At 39.4% G+C, this 22,497-nt stretch overlaps 2 pseudogenes; one reads left to right on the top strand and one right to left on the bottom strand.

The window, feature by feature from the left end:
- Positions 1-447: 447 nt before the first annotated feature.
- Positions 448-569, top strand: LOC145018941 (5S ribosomal RNA; annotated as a pseudogene).
- A 6,555-nt stretch (positions 570-7,124) lies between these two features.
- LOC145014260 (arogenate dehydrogenase 2, chloroplastic pseudogene) lies at positions 7,125-8,672 on the bottom strand (annotated as a pseudogene).
- Between the last annotated feature and the right edge of the window lie 13,825 nt (positions 8,673-22,497).

Here is a 22,497-nt window from a genome sequence, read left to right as displayed (position 1 = left end):
TGGACCAAGAACACGTTCCAGACCGAAAACTCGTTCAGGTCCGAGAACATTGTAACACCCCCTCTGGCACGTATCACAATATTGTCCGCTTTGGGCCACTCGGCACGAGGACTTCCCAGGGGATCACCCATCCCGATACTACTCCTGCCCGAGCACGCTTAACTGCAGAGTTCTTATGGGATCTGCTGCCCTCACGACTTTAAAACGCGTTGTTATAGGGAAGGTATCCACACCCCTTATAAGGAATGCTTAGTTCTCCTTCCCAGCCGATGTGGGATCAGATCTAACCCACTTTCACCCCCCATTATAGGGTTCGACGTCCCTGTCGAACACATCGACCCATGCCCTAGCTCTGATACCATTTGTAACATCCCCCTCTGGGTTAGATCTGATCCCACATCGGCTGGGAAGGAGAACTAAGCATTCCTTATAAGGGGTGTGGATACCTTCCTTGTCACAACTAAAGCCGTGAGGGCAGCAGATCCCATAAGAACTCTGCAGTTAAGCGTGCTCGGGCGGGAGTAGTACCAGGATGGGTGACCCCCTGGGAAGTCCTCGTGCCGAGTGGCCCAAAGCGGACAATATTGTGATACGTGCCAGAGGGGGATGTTACAAACATGGTCCTCGTTTGAGGATTTAGGATCGAAATCGAGGATTTCGGTGGAGCCTTGACCGAAAACCCTCCTAAACACTCCATACCATTTTTGGTAATGCTTACAAGAAATTCCTTAATGAAATCAACTATTGTCTAACACTTTAATTTATTATTTTTCTAATTTAAATACGATTACATGTTTAAATAATTCTAGGATACCGTTCTTTCCACATACGCTAGCTCGAGGATCATCATTCCAATCACGCTATTTAAACACGAACACGTAACAAATGTGAGTTCATACCCCCCCTACATTTTCACTATTTCAATGTTTTTAGGGGGGGGGGGGGGGGGGAGGATACAAGTAAAACATAAGGATTCTTGTGTTAATATTCAAACAATTTCAAAACCATTTTTCAATTGATTCAAACCGATTTATCACTACATTTTATAAAAATATATGTTTATATATTTTTGACCCTTTTGTAACATGTCGAGCAAAAGGGATGTTTATCACAAGTTTTCTGACTACTAATGTTTACATACAGTTAAATTGCAAAGGTTTTTCAGTACATTATAGAACATACAATTAAACTATAATTGGTATAACCTGGGAACACTACATCACTATTACTGAGTTCAATACACGAAACAAGAACATACATTTCAAACTATAATAGGTATAGTTCAGGATACATTACACTATTTTACAAGTTTAAGAACACTGTACAAAATCAAACATATAAACAATGGTAGATATAGTTTATGGACCACTGCACTATTTCCTTGATACAAGGATACATTACTAAATAATTATTGAAGTATAATTATTTACATTACAAAGTACCCTACTACAAGGTTATACATACAGTTTCAAGTACAAGAGAACACTACAACACTACACGTAAACAAGTTAATACAACGTTATGAGGCACTACTTCAATTGTATCCACCAGAATACGGAACTAAATCCTATACAGTATAACCAAAGTCTCCTGTAGGGAGAGCGTGAGATTTGTGTATAGATCTATACGAGACTGACAATACCACGCTTGGAATGATAGATACAGTTAGGCCGGCAGGCCTGGGTGACAAATTTCATAACATTCCGACGCCTGAAGAATGTCGTAGAGATCACTAGGTCATATCAATTATGGTTATATGAAACTCTTAATAGTATAAACTAAGTCATTTATTTATGGGATTAACATTTCTTCAAATGGTTTTATTTTAAGTAATAAAACTACTATACATTTCAGCTGGAGAATTCCAAACATACAAGAAAATGGTTTTATTTTAAGTAATAACACTACTATACATTACAGCTGGTGGTATCCAAGCATACATACAAAGGGTTTTCAAACAGTACACTACAATACATTACCACTGGTGGTATCTAGGTTTTTCATACAAAGGTTTCATAACAAACACTACTATGATACAATATTTTCCTAGTATAGTGTACTCTAGTACTATATACTGTTTAGGGAAAACGTACATTACATGGTTTTATTCACTAATAAGACTATATACACTACTACGGAGTACAATAATAACATGCATTTTGGTCATAAGTCCTAAAACTACATTAGATACACTACAGAAAATATTGGATTTTATGGAGAAACATACTATCATTTTCAAAGCACAGAGATAAGCTTTCCATCACTAAAACATACTTATGAACTCAACAACTTAAATGTTGATACACTTTCTAAACCACTTGTATTCTCCGGGAACCGGTAGATAGGTACACCGCATGTTTTGAGAAGATGGAGCTTATAGAGTCGCGTCTTTTGTACTTTTGTTATACATTTTTGATGTCTTACAAACAATGTATAAAACAGATGTGAATACTTTACCTTCTCAATGTAATGGTTGTGTTTACTTTGATTACTATTATGCAATTGTTGTGATACTGTACAAGATGTATCTGGATCTCAAGAAACTCTATTGGTGGCCAAACATGAAGGCCGAAATTGCTACCTATGTGGGAAAGTGCCTAACTTGCACCAAAGTCAAGGTAGAATATCAAAAGCCCTTAGGTTTACTTCAATAGTCAGAGATACCTGAGCGGAAGTGGGAACGGATCACAATGGATTTCATAACCAAATTGCCCAAGACCTCGGGTGGTAATGACACTATTTGGGTAATCGTTGACAGATTAACCATGTCCGCCTACTTCCTGCCTATCAGAGAAACATACAAAATGGAGAAACTGACCAGAACTTACATCCGAGAGATAGTACGACTGCACGGTGTGCCCATATCTATTATCTCGGATAGAGATTAGTTTCACCTTACGATTTTGGCAGTCACTTCAGAAGCTCTTGGAACTAGGTTGGACATGAGCATAGCCTACCATCTACAAACTGAAGGGCGGAGTGAGAGAACTATTCAAACACTAGAAGACATGCTGAGAGCTTGTGTTATTGACTTTGGAAATGCATGGGATACACATTTTCCTCTTGTCGAGTTTTCATATAACAACAATTATCACTCTAGCATCAAAGCTGCCCCATTCGAAGCTCTCTATGGTCGTTAGTGTAGATCCCCTTTGTGCTTGGCTGAAGTGGGCGACATGTCGCTAGCTAAGGGACAAGTCCCTAATAGCACTCTCACTGGTCCGGAGATCATTCGAGAAACCACAGAAAAGATTGTTCAAATCCAAGAGCGACTAAAAGCCTCTAGAGATAGACAAAAGAGCTACGCAGACAAAAGGAGAAAGCCCTTGGAATGCCAGGTTGGTGACCGCGTTCTGTTGAAGTTCTCACCCTGGAAGGGTATGATACGCTTCGGAAAGCATGGGAAGCTAAATGTAAGGTACATCGGGATATTCGAGATTCTCACTAGAATCGGCCCAGTAGCTTACAAACTTCGCCTACCACAAGAACTTAACAACGTACACACCGTCTTCCACGTGTCAAATCTTAAGAAGTGCCTATCTGGCGAGACTCGTGTGATTCCACTCAATGAAATCGAGGTAAACAAGAGTCTTAACTTTGTGGAAGAACCAGTAGAAATCATGGATAGGGAAGTCAAACGAATGAAACAAAGATCAGATGCAACAAAAATATCCGCATATTTTTCCCTAGTCCATGATGTACCCACTATAGAAAGAATTTCAGTATGAAATTCCTTCTAACGGGGGGATAATGTAGCAACCCGTTATTTTTATAGTCAACAAAAGTCAAACATTCTTAAATAAATTTCAAATTTTATTTATTTCATTGAGTCCATGAGGATTAAAAACGATTTAAATTATATAAATGATGCTTTTATATAGCTATTTGAAATAAAATACACTAAAAATCAAAGTTTTTCCTTTGGAACCAAGAACCCTTGGACCGAAAACCCTCTCACCTGAAATCAGGTCTCAGACCGCAAATGGATTTCGGCCAAGAACCCCTTTTCTGACCGAAATCCCAACCGATATTAATATTTTCATCCGAAAATGTGGGCCATTTCTCACTCTTTCACTTCAAAATACTCCCATTTTTCTCTCAAGTATCATCCAAGAACATACATACCTTTAAGAAAAATTATTCATATCTTCATAGTTTTCACCAAGAACACTAAGAATAATCTTCAAATCTTCAAACTGGCAAAACACCTTGGACCGAGAACACGTTCCCGGCTGAAAACTCATTCAATACCGAGACCTGGACCTCGATTGACAATTTAGGACCAAAATCGAGGATTTCATTGGAGCCTTGACCGAAAAACCTCCTCAACACTTCATACCATTTTCGGTAATGCTTACAAGAAATTCCTTACATAAATCAAGTGTTGTCTAACACTTTAATTTATTATTTCACTAATTTAAATATGATTAAGTGTTTAAATAATTCTAGGATACCGTTCTTTCCACATACGCTAGCCCGATGATCATCTTTCTAATCACGCTATTTAAACACGAACACGTAACAGAGGTGAGTTCATACCCCTACATTTTCACTATTTCAATGTTTTTAGGGCGATACAAGTAAAACACGAGTATTCTTTTGTTAATATTACAAACGATTTCAAAACCATTTTGCAATTGATTCAAACCGATTTATCACTATATTTTATAAAAAAAAATATATGTTTATATATTTTTGAGCCTTTTGTAACATGTCGAGTAAAATGGATGTTTATCACAAGCTTTCTGACTATTAATGTTTACATACAGTTAAATTGCAAAGTTTTTTCAGTACATTACAGAACATAAAATTAAACTATAATGGGTATAGTTTGAGAACACTATATCACTATTACTAAGTTCAATACACAAAACTAGAACATACATTCAAACTATAATAGGTATAGTTTGGGATATATTACACTATTTTAACAGTTCAAGAACACTATTCAGAAGCAAACATATGAACTATGGTAGATATAGTTTATGGAGTACAACACTATTTCCCTGATACAAGGATACATTACTAAATAATTATTTAAGTATAATTATTTTATATTACAAAGTACCCTACTACAAGGGTATACATACAGTTTCAAGTACAAGAGAACACTACAACACTACACGTAAACAAGTTAATACAACGTTATGAGGCACTACTTCAATTGTATCCACCAGAATACGGAACTAAATCCTATACAGTATAACCAAAGTCTCCTGTAGGGAGAGCGTGAGATTTGTGTATAGATCTATACGAGACTGACAATACCACGCTTGGAATGATAGATACAGTTAGGCCGGCAGGCCTGGGTGACAAATTTCATAACATTCCGACGCCTGAAGAATGTCGTAGAGATCACTAGGTCATATCAATTATGGTTATATGAAACTCTCAATAGTATAAACTAAATCATTTATTTATGGGATTAATATTTCTGCAAATGGTTTTATTTTAAGTAATAAAACTACTATACATTTCAGCTAGAGAATTCCAGACATACAAACAAATGGTTTTATTTTAAGTAATAACACTACTACACATTACAGCTGGTGGTATCCGGGAATACATACAAAGGGTTTTCAAACGTTACACTACAATACATTACTACTAGTGGTATCCAGGTTTTTCATACAAAGGTTTCATAACAAACACTACTACGATACAATATTTTACTAGTATAGAGTACTCTAGTACTACATACAGTTTAGGGAAAACGTACATTATATGGTTTTATTCAGTAACAAGACTACATACACTACTACAGAGTACAGTAACAGCATACATTTTGGCCTTCAGTCCTAAGACTATATTAGATACACTATAGAAAATATTGGATTTTCTAGAGAAACATACTATCATTTTCAAAGCACAGAGACAAACTTTCCATCACTAAAACATACTTATGAACTCACCAACTTAACTATTGATACACTTTCAAAAACCACTTGTACTCTCAGGAAACCGGTAGACAGGTACAATGCAGGTTTTGAGAAGACGAAACTTATAGAGTCGCGTCTTTTATACTTTTTTTATACATTTTTTATGTCATACAAACAATGTATCAAACAGATGTAAATACTTTACCTTCTCAATCTAATGGTTGTGTTTACTTTGATTATTGCTATGCAATTATTGTGATACTATATATGACGTCCTCCGTCCCCGAACGGTTCCGCCGTTCTTGTTTGGGGGTGTGACAACATATATATATATATATATATATATATATATATATATATATATATATATATATATATATATCATGTATGATAAAGCATATACATATAAACATGCATAATCATATATATATATATATATATATATATATATATATATATATATATATATATATATATATATATATATATATATATATATATATATATATATATATGTGTGTGTGTTATTTTCATACCATGGTATACCATCTATTGATAATTAAATGTCATAACTATTAATGATTAACTGATAACTAACTTTAACTTCCATAAAAAACTAACATCAGTTAAGTAACTAATAACTAATAAATGCCACAACCATTACAAGTCTAGATTAATATTCCAATAGAGCCGAGTATCACCTAATTACTCGTTGTAAAAATTGTTCCAACCAACTTTTGCGTGATTGCCCAAAAATACTATTCCACTTATCAGAAATTAAATATCCTCGTACCGTTTGTTTTTATTTTTCTGTTTATGTATTTAAGATTTAAGATGGTGATAAGTGTACAAATTTAACATTTCAATCAAATTTAAATTAAAATTTATGACACTTGTTATCATCTAAAATAAATAGAAGGATAGTAGGAACAAAACGTAGAAAACTATTATTTTCTCTCCACTTATATATATATATATATATATATATATATATATATATATATATATATATATATATATATATATATATATATATATATATATATATATATATATATATATATATATATATATACTCAAAATGTGCTTGCATTTATAGGAATTTTCCAGTGACCTCTATGCACTAATCACCGAGAATTTCTTCAACAGAAGCGTTTGGTAGATATTTAACTAACTTCGCTGCAACTCAAGATTTGGACATTTCTAAAAATTTCCTACCAAACAACACATGCAACATCCCTCTCCTTTTTGCTTCACAAATGTTCATGAATTAGATATCTAGCAACCTGTCCCTTTTGTTTCACAATTCTTACATAACCATCATAAAGGAAACTTACAACACATTACTTACAAGTTTGTGGGTATTACACAATGAGCAGAAGATATTTTCTGCTTTAGGCAACTCAACATGAGGACTTCCCTTGATCATCCACCTATCTTGGAACATATCATGGGATGTTACAATTAATTGAGCCCACAAGATTCCTTTGTTTTTCTCTACCAAATCGTATTTAAGACATTTAACATATAATCAAACACTAGAACAAGAATGAACATAAACAATGATTTCGAAAATCTTTTGTTGTCCTCAACTAATAGCAGAACCCGATCGTTGTGGAAGTGCATGTCCATTTCCATTAGGAGGTAGCTTCAATAAAGCTCGTGGTTCTTGTAAAACTCCAAAATGTCGTTCCCTTGTCCGAAATAACTGTTTTCTCAAAACCTCATGTAACTGACCAAACAGCTCTTTCTTCAACGATTCAAAAGCCAAATCCAACCTTTCCAACTGTTGCATTGCATTCTTATTGTACATAAACAATCCATAATACAACTCAAAACTATCACTCGATGTATTCTGAACTAAATCCAACAAACTTTCATACCCTTTTGTGTTAATCGGAGTACTATCCAAATCTAGCTTTTCCAAGATCCTCCCTATTGTATGAGTTATGAATTGAGACTCAGCTGCATGTTGATCATGGTCAACACATGTCATTTCCTTCATTAAACACCCTTCTTTTACAAACGCATCAAGAAAATTCTCACAACGCAGAACTCTCGATTCCTCATGGCCAATTCTGACTTTGTCATACATAAATGGAAGACCTTTCCAGCTATCTTTACCACTTTCAGGCCCAAACATCGGATGTGTACATAGAATATCGAAATCTAATGGTAATATTTGCATGAGCAAATCTTTAGCAAATTCTTTAACAGATAAAACATCAACAAATAATGTGCTGCGTTTCAACCGTTGTAATGGTAATGATCGGAGTACTTTTTCAGTTGAGAGGACTGATGTGCAGAGAATGATTACATCCGGATGTTCTTCACAGAGGTCATCGGCGTTAAAGTAGAATGAAACGCCAAGCTCAGCAGCAATGGCGGAGTAATCTGAGCGGGAGTGAGCAAGGATGGTGTGGCCTTGACGGACTAGGGTTTTCGCAAGGAATTGCCCGAAGTTGCCGAACCCTACAATACCAATTTTCAGAGTTTTGTATTGGGTGATACGTTCGAAGATTTTGGATTTGTAGTCCAAGGGTTGAGCGGCTTCTATGGCGGAGATTCCGATATTGTGCGGGAGGTGTAGGATTTTTGTGCTCTGGTGATGAGGTGGTTGCGGCGGTGGAAGAGGATGCGAAAGACAGTGGCGGTTGTAGCGGCGGAGATGGATATTGTGGTGGTCGGAGAATCTAGATATCGTCGGAAAAATGGAATGCATTTTCCGATAAAGCTCCTCCTGTTGGAGTGTATTTGAGAAAGAGGGATTGGACTTCGCCGGCGACAGTTGGTGTACTGGTTTATTTTGAAACGAAGGGGGAGTGGAAGCTTGTAATATTTAAGGGAAACAATTTGGCGGGAATATCCTACAAGGGTAATAAGGTAATTGAATACGTTTCGCTATATTGTGTTGAGTAAAAACGTGAACCTCAAATATTGTTTGGCTACGTAGGATCCAACATGTTTAATTTGCTAATTTTTATTAAAATAGTTTTGCTATTAAAATGATGTTGTGAAAACATTTCTTACTTAAAACGCATGATTTATATATTTGATAAATAAATTTATGTGTATTATATTTTAATTTAAAATATAAAACGCAGTTATTTCCATTCTAGAACCTAGTCAAATCTAGAAGACAATGTTTCAAAAAGCATCCAAAATTAAACACTTTTTATATTTAAGTTGTGAAGCATGATATACACGAATGATTTTTATGGTTTGGAGTAGTTTGTATATTTGGTATATAACTTTTTTTTTTTTTTTTTTTTTTTTTTTTTTTTTTTTTTAATTTGGAAGATCGTTATTGTTTATTTTTGTTGCGTGTTTGATTCTGTCTTACCTAAGAATACTATTTTGTTCTTAATTTTTTAATTTATTTAAATAAATACATCTCCAACCCTACTTCCACCTTATTTTACTTTATCTTATCTATACCATCTTATTTAAATAAATTAAAAGATCAAAAACAAAATAATTATTTTAGGTAAAACAGTGACCAAACGTGCAACAAAAATAAATAATAAGAACTTTCCGAATTAAAAAAATAAGTTAAAGACTAAATATATAAATATCTCTAACCATAGACTCCATTCTTGTAATTTACTCAATTTGCAATAGATTACATTTTCGAAGAGTTGGTCAGCAAGTGACCAAAATCAGTCTTCATTTGGCGGCATAACCTATTAGTTGTTAGTCCATAATCTTTGACAAAACTAGTTTGAGATATATAAAATAATATATAAATGCAAGTAAAAGATTTTATTTTTTATATAATTAATAAATAATATATTTTGAAGAATTTAAAAACAAGATTTAATAAACTCGTTGAAATAATAATTTGATTAGTTTAAAAAAAAAAATAGTATAAGAAATTTGATTAGTTTAAAAAAAAAATAGTATAAGATAAGCAATTTTTTGATTTATAAAACATAACAATTTAAAAAACTAAAAAAATAAACTAGTTGGTGGGTGTAAATATATCATTTATCATAAAAAAAATTATATTAATATGTAACGTCTCAAAAACCACGATAAAATTTTTCATTTTCAAAAGACGTTTTCATAAAATTCAAAAATAATCAAACAATGTTTTCAAGACAAAACCATAGAATTTAAAGTATCAAAATCATCGCTCAAAACATAAAAAAGTAAGAGGATGTGTACTATCACACATTCGTCTTGCCCTGATCATCTAAAGTATCTGAAATATTAAAATTCACAATCGTAAGCCAAAACTTAGTGAAATCAGTCAAAATACCGCACACAGCAACACACATACAATGCATGCAAACCAGGTCTGCAACACATGGTTGACCGCCTCTTGATCCTACAACATAAAGCTGGACCACTCCCGAGCCTACAACATATAATTGGATTGCTGCCTGGTTTGTTGACCTACAACACAAAATAGTACCGCTTCAACCTAACTACACTATGTCGACATATGCAAACAAACAAACAATAACTAGCAAACACATGTAATCATAAAAATCTACCGATCTAAAAGATCACTACAACATACCAACATCTTACACACAATGATACATACTACAGTACAAAATATAGTGAGAAAATCCACATCGCAATCTACCAGATAACAACACTGCTCACTGATCCAATAACCAGCACTATAGGTCACTTATACAACAAGCAGGAACCAAATCTCAAACTACAGCCCAAAACCCACCAAATTGACCTATACTCAGACTTGGTCAAAAAGTCAACGATCAAAGTCAAAGTTAACAGCCAAGGGTCTCACAGCCGGTGGACATGATGTGGCCAGGCTTCTGTCACGTCGTAGTAACCTCAGGACAAAACAATCGTGAGGAAGCTTCTCGCTACGTCGTGGACGTCAGTCACTCACGTCATGGGAGCCGCTCTAGCCAGCTTAATTCATTAAGCTCTTAATTCCTTAACCTACTCATCCATACTTTCTAGAAGGCTTTCTGTAACGACCGAAAAATACAACCAATTTAATTTTTTTTAGAAACAACCAGATTCCATTGAATTATTACAAAAACGTTTTCAATACAAAATCAATTAGAGTATTCCCAGAATCACATTGCTACAAAATCATGAGGAGCGGTACGATCACGCCTTCGCCTTGCCACAGTCTCCTGAAGAACCTGAAAAACATTAAACCACAACTGTAAGCCCGAAAGCTTAGTGAGATACCCCCAAAATACCAACCACGTATACCATACACATATCACTCTATCTCATAACGAATCACAGAACACCCATGCATATCGGGTCTACTATGGGACTGGTCTGCCTTGCAGGGCCTTCAGTCTACCTGGTCCACCCTCCGTGTCCAATCATGTCCCTCGAGTCTGCAGTGTGGTTGGTCCGCCCGCACTGGGCCTTCAACTCACCTGGTCCACTCTCTGAGTCTACAATATGACTGGTCCGCCCGTATCGGGCCTTCAGTCGGCTTGGTCCACTCTCCGAGCCTCGGTACGTCTGGTCCGCCCTCGTGGGGCCTACAACATATCTAGACCGCTCGCTGGGCCTTCGGAATAACCGGTCCGCCCTGGGTATCTTGGCCTACAGCACAAAGCAGGACCCGCCTCAACCCAACTCCAGTCCAAACAACCATGTGCACATAAACATACAATCACATAACAATTCATATTCAGGCAAACCGATCTAGCAGATCACATAACACAACATACTCTAACACGATACCGACCTAACCGGTCACTATCATAGCATCATCCTATCTACCAGGATATTGACCTTAACCAGGTCTCTAACGAATACCATCCTATCTACCAGGATGCAAACATATCAAAACAATAACATAACAATAGATACCCGGATCTCAATCCGATAAAAGGGCCGGCCTTGGTGCCTTAGACCCTGTTGATATAGTGAGGATAACTCACCTCGAAACTGCCGGCTGAACGGATAAGATCCCGCTGCTCCGAACTCCGACACGAACTCCTCCACTGAACACCAAAACACTCAACTCAATATATACCCTTATTTACCAAAATACCCCTGGAAGACAACTGGTCAACCCTTGGACAAGGTTAAAGTCAATCCCTGACTAACTCTACTCGTCGAGTCAACCCGATGACTCGCCGAGTCCCCAAGCTCAGAACTTCCCTCAATCTGCCACCTGACTCGCCGAGTCACCCCGAGACTCGCCGAGTCCAACCACTCTGAGTCCACTCGCACCCAAGTCACCGAGTCATCCCTTGACTCACCGATTCTCGACTCAACCAGAAAATATTAGGACTCTTCGACAAGACTCGCCGAGTCCAAGAACAGACTCGCTGAGTCTAAGGCTATCTTCAACCTACTCGCAGAGTTGTTCATCCAACTCGTCGAGTTCCAGCTCATCTTCAAGCAACTCGTCGAGTCCACCCTTGTGACTTGTCGAGTACCACCGGTATGAATTCATACAGAAGCATTCCAGGCCATGCAATTGATCCAAAACATAGATCTAGTCTCCTACAACCCATCCATCACATAAAGTGGCAAACTTTACGTGAATCCATGAAGATCTAGGCATTATACACATTAGGGCTAAGGTTTGGGACAAGATAGCTTCACTACATCCTCAATCACAAGGACTTTCAGGCATTCCAACCCTTCTCTATTCCAGATCTGAGGTAGCAACCTCAGATTTAACCTCTAGACTCCAAAACACCAATAGATGTGATCTCAACACCCCCAAAAATGAAGAATCTAGACAATAGCAGCTCAAGAACGAGATATTACCTCCAAAGAATGCCCCAACAGCAATGAAACTCGAATCCAAGCAAAACCCTTTGATCCAAGCCTTTTCTCCTTCAAGATTTCTTCAACTAGCACTTCTCCAAACTCCAATTTGCCCAATAATGGTGTTCCTCCACGAAATTAGGGTTTCTGGGGCTCAAGGGGAATCAAAGAGGCTGGGGAGGAAACATAATGTTCTTTATATAGGGCTCATTCTCTGGATTTAGGGTTTTCTTCACCCAGCACCTACTCGCCGAGTAGGCCACTTGACACGCGACCAAAGTCGCGACTCTACTTGCCGAGTCCATCCATGGACTCGTTGAGTTGCCCTTCAAGACTTACACTTTTAGCCCTTCAACTCTACTCTTGCTATTCTTGGATGTTACAATTCTCCTCCACTTAAATTAGGCTTCTCCCTCGAAGCCTACGACAACTCAACTTCAAAATACTCCCACGACGCATCACCTGACCTTAACCGGACCAGGTCCCTCAAGGCATACCCAACGAATCTCAAACTCACTTTCTCCTTCCATACAGTGTCCTGACCACCGTCTTAAACCGGGCACCGGCTGTACCCTCCGATAACCGCACTCAACAACCGAGAATTACCCATAATCCATTACTGCTCCAAATCACAACCATTACTCGACCCATATGAGCTATAATTAACTTTGCACCACCCGATTCCCAATCCGAGTCCAACTCTATCCATTCCAAGCTGACAGAAAGACACACTCTTCCGAGCAACTCCCATGAGTTCTCTTCTTGCAATCGCATGCACATGCTGAACTAGCTCTAGCACCCTTGGGTTAGGAAACCCATCACTCTGACGATCCTCAAAACATCCCTCAGGATGAACCACTGATACACAAATCCTTTCCCGAAATCAAACTGGGAACCCAAAACTCAGTATCTGCATCCTTTACAAGCCTTTTGACGTTACAGCCTCGGAAATCCCTTCTGCAACCCCGACAGGCATCCCCTCATGATGTCATCCCAAACCGCCGCCGCACACGCTGCTCAAAGACCACCGTCGGAACACTCCGATCATAACTCTACACTGCCGCTTTCACTTCCCTGAATTTGCACTCCCTTTTGGAATTTCATTCCTCCCTCTTTCCTTACCAAGGAAACCACTCGACCGCCTTGTGACCACGACAAGTACTATGGTGCTCACCCCACGCTACACCACCTCTTTAAAGCGCACCCGATATCCATTCAACACAACTACTCTGACTCTCATCGCAGGGACTCTCAAGCCCATGCACTATCTTCACTGATCAAGATCACTACCCGGGGCCAGACCTTCTAATGCAATCACACTGCAACATACGCAATACATATCCTCGAACCGATCCAACAATACTCGCAGAGTCTTCAGCATGATTGGACCGCCTCATCAGGCCTTCAGCCAATCTGGACCACTCTCAGAACCTTCAGCCAATCTGGACCGCTCTCAGTGCCTTCAGTCTAGCTAGACCGTCCTCCAAGCCTTCGGCCTGACTGGTACACCTACTGGCCTTCATTCTATCCGGACCGCTCAACTAGCATTCATCATTCCGAGCTACCTCTTCGGGAAATCCTCCCGTGCATACTATTCTAGCCCTATAGGGGTTCCGAACTCTATCTCCATCATACATACTCGATCCCGGCCTGCTCCCAGGCCTTCTACAATCAAATGCCCTAGGTTTGTATTCCGCCCCGCACGCCTGTTACTCACCCATACGAGCCTGCTCTCGGCTGATAGAATACCGCTGAATTCCCTAAGCAGCTAAACAACCTCTCAAGCCTAAAGACCATCCGGAGAATTTCCAATTCTCCCCCACTTAAGACACTGACAATTAACCACCGGTCGCCATCACCGATCTCCCAAAACAACCTTGCAGAAAACCCAACACTTACATGCAAATTGTTTCTCACCAGCACTAACAACTTTCATAAAAATCATATTTCCACACTGAACAACCTGCTCGAAAGGAACCCAATCTTCAAATATCCATTCCTCAGACTGTAGAGGCTACCCGACATTCAAACCAACGCCGCATCCGCCACTAATCTTCACAAGGATAATCAACGATAGCTCGAAGCACTAATCCATAACCATATCGATCCTTCAGGGAACAAAGGATACCAAAACGAAATCCCGAACACAACTCGCCAAACCCTCAAGGAACAACAGATACCACACGAAAATCCGAAACGCAATTCCATAACCATCCAACGAGACTAGCAGATAAACGATACTCCATAATAATCATAAATAATCTAGACAACAGGAAAGAAACATACCCGCAACAGAAAGCTGAAAAGCACGACCCTAAGCCCTTGGGGGCTCCGCTCCACCCTGACCTCCACCTGTGATCCTCAACGTGGCCGGTACTGGAGCCTGCACCGGTCCTACAGCAAGCTGTGGACAGTTGACCCTCAAGTGTCCAACCTGATGACAATGATAACATATCCTCAAATCCCGAACCGGCACTGACTATCGACAATCCCTCACATAGTGTCCCTCCTTTCCGTAGTTGCAGCATGTTCCACCGGACCGACAAACTCCGGCGTGACCCCTCCCACACTTTCCACAAACGTGGCTGCCCTGATCTCCCATCCTGGAATCAACGGTCTTAGACCGTTTCGTCGCCGGCTCCGACTGAACCGGAGCTTGCCTCAGCTCACGCAACTGCAACTCAATCTCTAACTCACGCCGCCTGGAGGCCTCCTGCAACTCCAACAATGTCTCGCACCTCTGCGCAGACACAAACTGTCTGATGTTTCTCTTTAGCATACTCAGATATTGGGACATCTGAGCCTGCTCCGAAGCGAACTCAGGGCAAAACATCGCCCTCTCAGTAAACATCCTGGTGATTTCCGTCACCGACTCCGAATCCTGCTTCAGCTCGAGGAACTCCTTAGCCAACCTCTCCCTCTCGACCTGCGGAACATAACGAGTACTGAACATCTCTCTGAACTGATCCCATGAAAGCACAGCCCTCCGCGCATCCAAGTATGCCCCGTGGTCAATCTCCACCAATCCTTTGCCCCGAGCCTTAACAGGTTCAGAGCGCACCTCACCCTCTGATCAGCAGGGCATGAACACGTGAAGAAACATCCCTCCACATATGATAACCATCTCATAGCAAAGATCGGATCCTGAACTCCATCAAAGGTGGGAGGCTTCGTATTATCGAAGTCCCGATATTGAAAACCTCTACTAGCTCCTCCCCCTGCCGCTGCTACAGCCGCTGTAGCCGCCGTGGCAGCCGTCTCCGTGAGAGCCGCATAGCGCTCATCAAAATACTCCACCATGGCGGTCTTGATCCACCCAAACAGTTCCGGCAGCTCGACCCGGAACAATGCAGCAACCTCATCGTGCAGGATCTCACGAATCCTCGCATCCAACTCGCGCGTACTCATCTGAGCGACAACCTCGGGCGGTACGGACCCACCCGGAACTCCCTCTCCTGCTCCTGATCCTGACCCGGATCCACTCCCAACACGCCCTGAAATCTCCATACTGAAAATAAAACACCAAAATCTAAGACACTTCCCACTATCCTGGGAACCAACTCTCATCCCAACCCTAGAGGTCATGGTTTCCCTGATACGCGTATGGGTCCTGTGCTTTCAGTAGTACGGGCCCATACTACCTTCCACACATACCCATATTTGTATGAAGTACTTCCACAACACCCTAGCGAAACATTCATAACAACGCTCTATCCTCACAACTAGAGGAACACTACTCGCAAGAAAACCCTAGGCTAGCAGGCATCATAAATCAGGCAACACATCAAGAAATCCTGAAGATCCCTAGCCGAACTCTAGCATGCTGTTCTATCAAATCTCAATAAAACAAATATCATGTATTGTACTTGGGGGTTACTTACTGGCTCCGGCTGATCGTACCTCCGCGTCCTCCTTTACTTATTTTGAAAACCATTTTAAATTCTCTTTTGAAAACCCTCCTCGATTTGAGACTGGAGTCACACAAGTGTTCCTCCAATTCGCTCAAACCAAGGCTCTGATACCAACTTATAACGACCGAAAAATACAACCAATTTAAATTTTTTTTAGAAACAACCCGATTCCATTGAATTATTACAAAAAGGTTTTCAATACAAAATCAATTAGAGTATTCCCAGAATCACATTGCTACAAAATCATGATGAGAGGTACGATCACGCCTTCGCCTTGCCACAGTCTCCTGAAGAACCTGAAAAACATTAAACCACAACTGTAAGCCCGAAAGCTTAGTGAGATACCCCTAAAATACCAACCACGTATACCATACACATATCACTCTATCTCATAACGAATCACAGAACAGCCATGCATATCGGGTCTACTGTGGGACTGGTCCGCCTTGCAGGGCCTTCAGTCCACCTGGTCCACCCTCCGTGTCCAATCATGTCCCTCGAGTCTGCAGTGTGGTTGGTCCGCCCGCACTGGGCCTTCAACTCACCTGGTCCACTCTCTGAGTCTACAGTATGACTGGTCCGCCCGCATCGGGCCTTCAGTCGGCCTGGTCCACTCTCCGAGCCTCGGCACGTCTGGTCTGCCCTCGTGGGGCCTACAGCCTATCCGGACCGCTCGCTGGGCCTTCGGAATAACCGGTCCGCCCTGGGTATCTTGGCCTACAGCACAAAGCAGGACCCGCCTCAACCCAACTCCAGTCCAAACAACCATGTGCACATAAACATACAATCACATAACAATTCATATTCAGGCAAACCGATCTAGCAGATCACATAACACAACATACTCTAACAGGATACCGACCTAACCGGTCACTAGCATAGCATCATCCTATCTACCAGGATATTGACCTTAACCAGGTCTCTAACGAATACCATCCTAACTACCAGGATGCAAACATATCAAAACAATAACATAACAATAGATACCCGGATCTCAATCCGATAAAAGGGCCGGCCTTGGTGCCTTAGACCCTGTTGATATAGTGAGGATAACTCACCTCGAAACTGCCGGCTGAAAGGATAAGATCCCGCTGCTCCGAACTCCGACACGAACTCCTCCACTGAACACCAAAACACTCAACTCAATATATACCCTTATTTACCAAAATACCCCTGGAAGACAACTGGTCAACCCTTGGACAAGGTCAAAGTCAATCCCTAACTGACTCTACTCGCCGAGTCAACCCGATGACTCGCCGAGTCCCCAAGCTCAGAACTTCCCTCAATCCGCGACCTGACTCGCCGAGTCTAACCACTCTGAGTCCACTCGCACCCAACTCACTGAGTCATCCATTAACTCACCGATTCTCGACTCAACCAGAAAATATTGGGACTCTTCGACAAGACTCGCCGAGTCCAAGAACAGACTCGCCGAGTCTAAGGCTATCTTCAACCTACTCACCGAGTTGTTGATCCAACTCGTCGAGTTCCAGCTCATCTTCAAGCAACTCGTCGAGTCCACCCTTGTGCCTCGTCGAGTACCACAGGTCTGAATCCATACAAAAGCATTCCAGGCCATGCAATTGATCCAAAACATAGATCTAGTCTCCTATAACCCATCCATCACATAAAGTGGCAAACTTTACGTGAATCCATGATGATCTAGGCATTATACACATTAGAGCTAAGGTTTGGGACAAGATAGTTTCACTACATACTCAATCACAGGGACTTTCAGGCATTCCAACCCTTATCTATTCCAGATCTGAGGTAGCAACCTCAGATCTAACCTCTAGACTCCAAAACACCAATAGATGTGATCTCAACACCCCCAAAAATGAAGAATCTAGACAATAGCAGCTCAAGAACGAGATATCACCTCCAAAGAATGCCCCAACAACAATGAAACTCGAATCCAAGCAAAACCCTTTGATCCAAGCCTTTTCTCCTTCAAGATTTCTTCAACTAGCACTTCTCCAAGCTCCAATTTGCCCAACAATGGTGTTCCTCCACGAAATTAGGGTTTCTGGGGCTCAAGGGGAATCAAAGAGGCTGGGGAGGAAACATAATGTTCTTTATATAGGGCTCATTCCCCGGATTTAGGGTTTTCTTCATCTAGCACCTACTCGCCGAGTCCATCTTTGAACTCGCCGAGTAGGCCACCTGACACACGACCAAAGTCGCGACTCTACTCACCGAGTCCATCCATGGACTCGCCGAGTCGCCCTTCAAGACTTACACTTTTAGCCCTTCAACTCTACTCTTGCTATTCCGGGATGTTACACTTTCTTATACCATAAAGGATCATAAAAATTGATGCTTTAAATACATGCATGTACTATGCACGTCTTGAACTTAAGTTAGGTCACATATGGTGAAAAAAAGGTCAAGGCCTCATACATGAGTTCAAAACTCCACCAAGCTTTAGATCTAGCATCTCTAACTACAAAGAGACTCTAAAGATCCATAAAGTTGCCAACTTTGTGGAATCTCATCACTCCAACTAGTCTAAACATGGAGATAAATGCATGAAAGTCTAGATCTAGGCACATAGAATCATAAAGCTTGGAGCTTGAATACTCACAAAGGCCCAAAATATGTGCTAGAAAATGATGATGAGACTTGTAAGCTGGGTTTATGCACCAAAAGTTATTCATTCTCCTTTTAAGACACCAAAATCACCCCACAAGCTCATAAATGTCAATATGGAGGCTAAGGTTTTCTTAAGGGTGAAAGGGAGGTGACGGAGACCGAGAGTGTGCAAACACTATCCCTCACTCCCCTTAAATAGGGGCACAAACTTCAGAATTAAGGTTTAGCATAAAATGACCATCACGTTGTGGCCAACATATTGACATGTCATGGCGCACACTTAAACTGTGTGTTTTCATCGGTGAAGGCCGCATCATGGTACTACTATCACCGCAACATGGCCATTAAAATCCTTTCTTTTTAAGCTTGAATACCACAACAAAACAAAAAATATTTATTGGAACAGGCTGTTACATAATAACAAGAATCCATGAACATACTTTTATTAATTTTTTTAATGTTTGTTATTATTATAATTTAAATACCTTTTAATTTTATAGTTCATTTAAGCTATTGTAAAATCAAAGTTATCATTAACAATTTACCTTCGTAATAGTTATAGACATAATATATTTTTCGGTCTAAGAATACATTTTCTTTATATCGTTGTTAAAAAGTAAACTTTTCTCTTTATCATTTGTTTTTATTTTTTACAATATTATATTAGTAATTTATTTCATCTCTATTACTAATACTAAGTTGTTTAGTCTTATTTTTAGTAGTAACTTTTATTATAAAATGCTCGGTAAAAATAAGGATATATGTTATGATCCCACATCGACTGAATGTACTATAAGTTGGTGGTTTAGAAGTCTAAGTGTCCCCTGAGAAATCTAATATGCTCAAAAATTATATTAAAGTGATATTGCTAATTAACATATGATACTAATGAGTCACACTAACAACAACTTGGTACAACTGATTATTTATTAGAAATTAGTTTTAATAAATATCCAATAAACTCTTATAATTAAATTGTAAATTCTTTAATTCTGGGAAATAATAATATTTATTAGCAGGTAACATTATATAATTCATATGGTATGAATTAATAGGTCATCCACAACATTTTGAACTAGATAAATTGTAACGCCCAAAAAATCACGATGTAAAAAATTTATTTTCAATTTAATAAATCGTTAGTACACATCCTTTCCATAAAATCCAGGGTAATTTAATTTTTAACATAGCATTGACAGATCGGAGTATTTCATGGAAAACGGAAACATGCGGTGTGTGCTTTGCAATCAGCCCGAGCGCTTCCATTGAAAACCAGAGTACCTGAAACATAAACTGAAAACTAGAAGTACAAAGCTTAGCGAGTTTCCCCAAAATACCATATAGCACACAACCGCAAAATATTACGCAACATACATAAAGTTGGCATGGGATCCCCCCATGGTCTTGACCTGGAATGACATGGGCTCCCCCACATGGTCTGATAACAAATTGTTATGTGATCCCCCCATGGTTTTTACCTTGAAAGCCATGGGCTCCCCCACATGGTCTGATATCCAAGTATCACAGGCTCCCCCCTGGGGTCTTCCATACAAGTTTCACACAGACAACTAGCATACCACATATCACATAAACAACTAGCATACCACATAACGTATAATGGGCCGATATTGGTGCCTTCGACGCATGGATATAGCAAGGAGACTCACATCGAATGCAGAAGCTTTCAGAAAGAATCTCTAGTTGCTGCCCTAACAACTTCCAAAGCTAGCGATACCAAGAGAAACCCAATTAGCAATTGGGTTCTAATCCATAATGTCACAACTAGCAAATTTAGAGTTGAGATTGTGATTCATGTACAAAACAAATTCCTCTATTTAACCTTACAACGTCAAATTAGTAAGATTCAAACTACAAGGTTATTTGAATACATACCTGCATACATTAAGAATCAAGATGAAATAGACATACACAAGCCCAAAACTTGATCCAATAGATAATCCCAAACATTTTTGGGCCTTGGTCCAAGAATCCTCGGCCCAACACCTTATGGGGCCGAAAACTTCTTTTGGAACTTATTGGGCCGAAAACCCTTTTCTTTTGGGCCTTCCATTGGGCCGAAAATCCTTCTATTGGATCAAATAAAACCCAAAAACTCGTATACACATCAAACCGCATAGCCTTTAAGGAGTAAGGGTGATTTCGGCCACCCAAAACCGAAAACCCATTTGAAGAGCCATAAGGGGCTGAAAACCCTATGGTTTTTGGTTGGTATTAGACAAAAAAAAAATTGCAAGAAAGTTGCCACCTCATTTTTAACCCCATACAACCAAGCTTTGGACCAACATACATCCAAGCAAGTATCATATCAACAATTAACAAAGTCCACCCCCCTCTCTTATTCTCAGGCAAACACTCACACACACACCTCACAATTTCATCTTCCCTCACTTAACTTACAAGAACTTCCTCCCAACGTTTCTCTCAAAAATCTCGAGCTTCATCACCACCAAAAGAATCAGTCCTAGCCAATTTAGATAATTTTCTTATGAAACTCAAGTGTTTTCACACATGTTGATGCTAAGATCATTCCATTTACACACCTATTTTCATGTGTAGCCTCTTGGAACATCATCCATTTTAGAGATTCTCCTCAGGCTACCCAACTTCTTTCTTCTTCTTCCTAACACACGAAATCAAGGTGAGCTTCATACCCCCATATTTTTCATATTCTTTTTAATGTTTTCGGGGGGGGGGGGGGGGGAGGATACAAGTCAAATCTCATTTAACCATTGGATATTTGCATGTACCTATGTGTATTGTGTTTAACCATTGGGTAATTGCATGCATCTTAAATATTGTGTTGAATACGGAACAAATTCTTGGGTAATAAGCTTTTTTTTATTTTTATTTTTTTTTATCATGTTTTAGCAACAAAAAAAATCATGGTGTACTTGTTTGACAACATATTTATTACACAAAATTTCATGGTTATTATATGAATTTTGTAGACATCGTGACATGGTAGAGTCACAACAAGTTAGAATATTTTGTGTTAAAAAGTTCTCAAACTAATTTTTGTTGAAATAAACAAACTACAAAACTTGAGAAATTACGCTATATGAGATGTTCACTAATGATTATTTAACAAAATGTATTATAAATAATCTAACTAAAATGATATACAAAACAGAAGTTATGACAGAAAAGTCATGTGTCATAATCTGTCTATCATAAAACTTTCAGAGCATGAGTAATAATCTGCATGTCATGAAATCTGTAAAACGTGTGTCATAATCTGAATAATATGAACCTGCCAACCGCATGTCATAAAACATCTGTCATGAGCTTGCAATAGAAAAGTTATTTCTTTATTCTAAAAAGGGACTCGAAATTCGCGTGAATCTTTTTAAGGCTCTTATGAG

Source organism: Lactuca saligna, chromosome 9 (genome assembly GCF_052625555.1).
Source record: "Lactuca saligna cultivar CGN05327 chromosome 9, ASM5262555v1, whole genome shotgun sequence".
Classification (NCBI taxonomy): Eukaryota; Viridiplantae; Streptophyta; class Magnoliopsida; order Asterales; family Asteraceae; genus Lactuca; species Lactuca saligna.
This window is presented reverse-complemented; position numbering and strand designations above follow the sequence as displayed.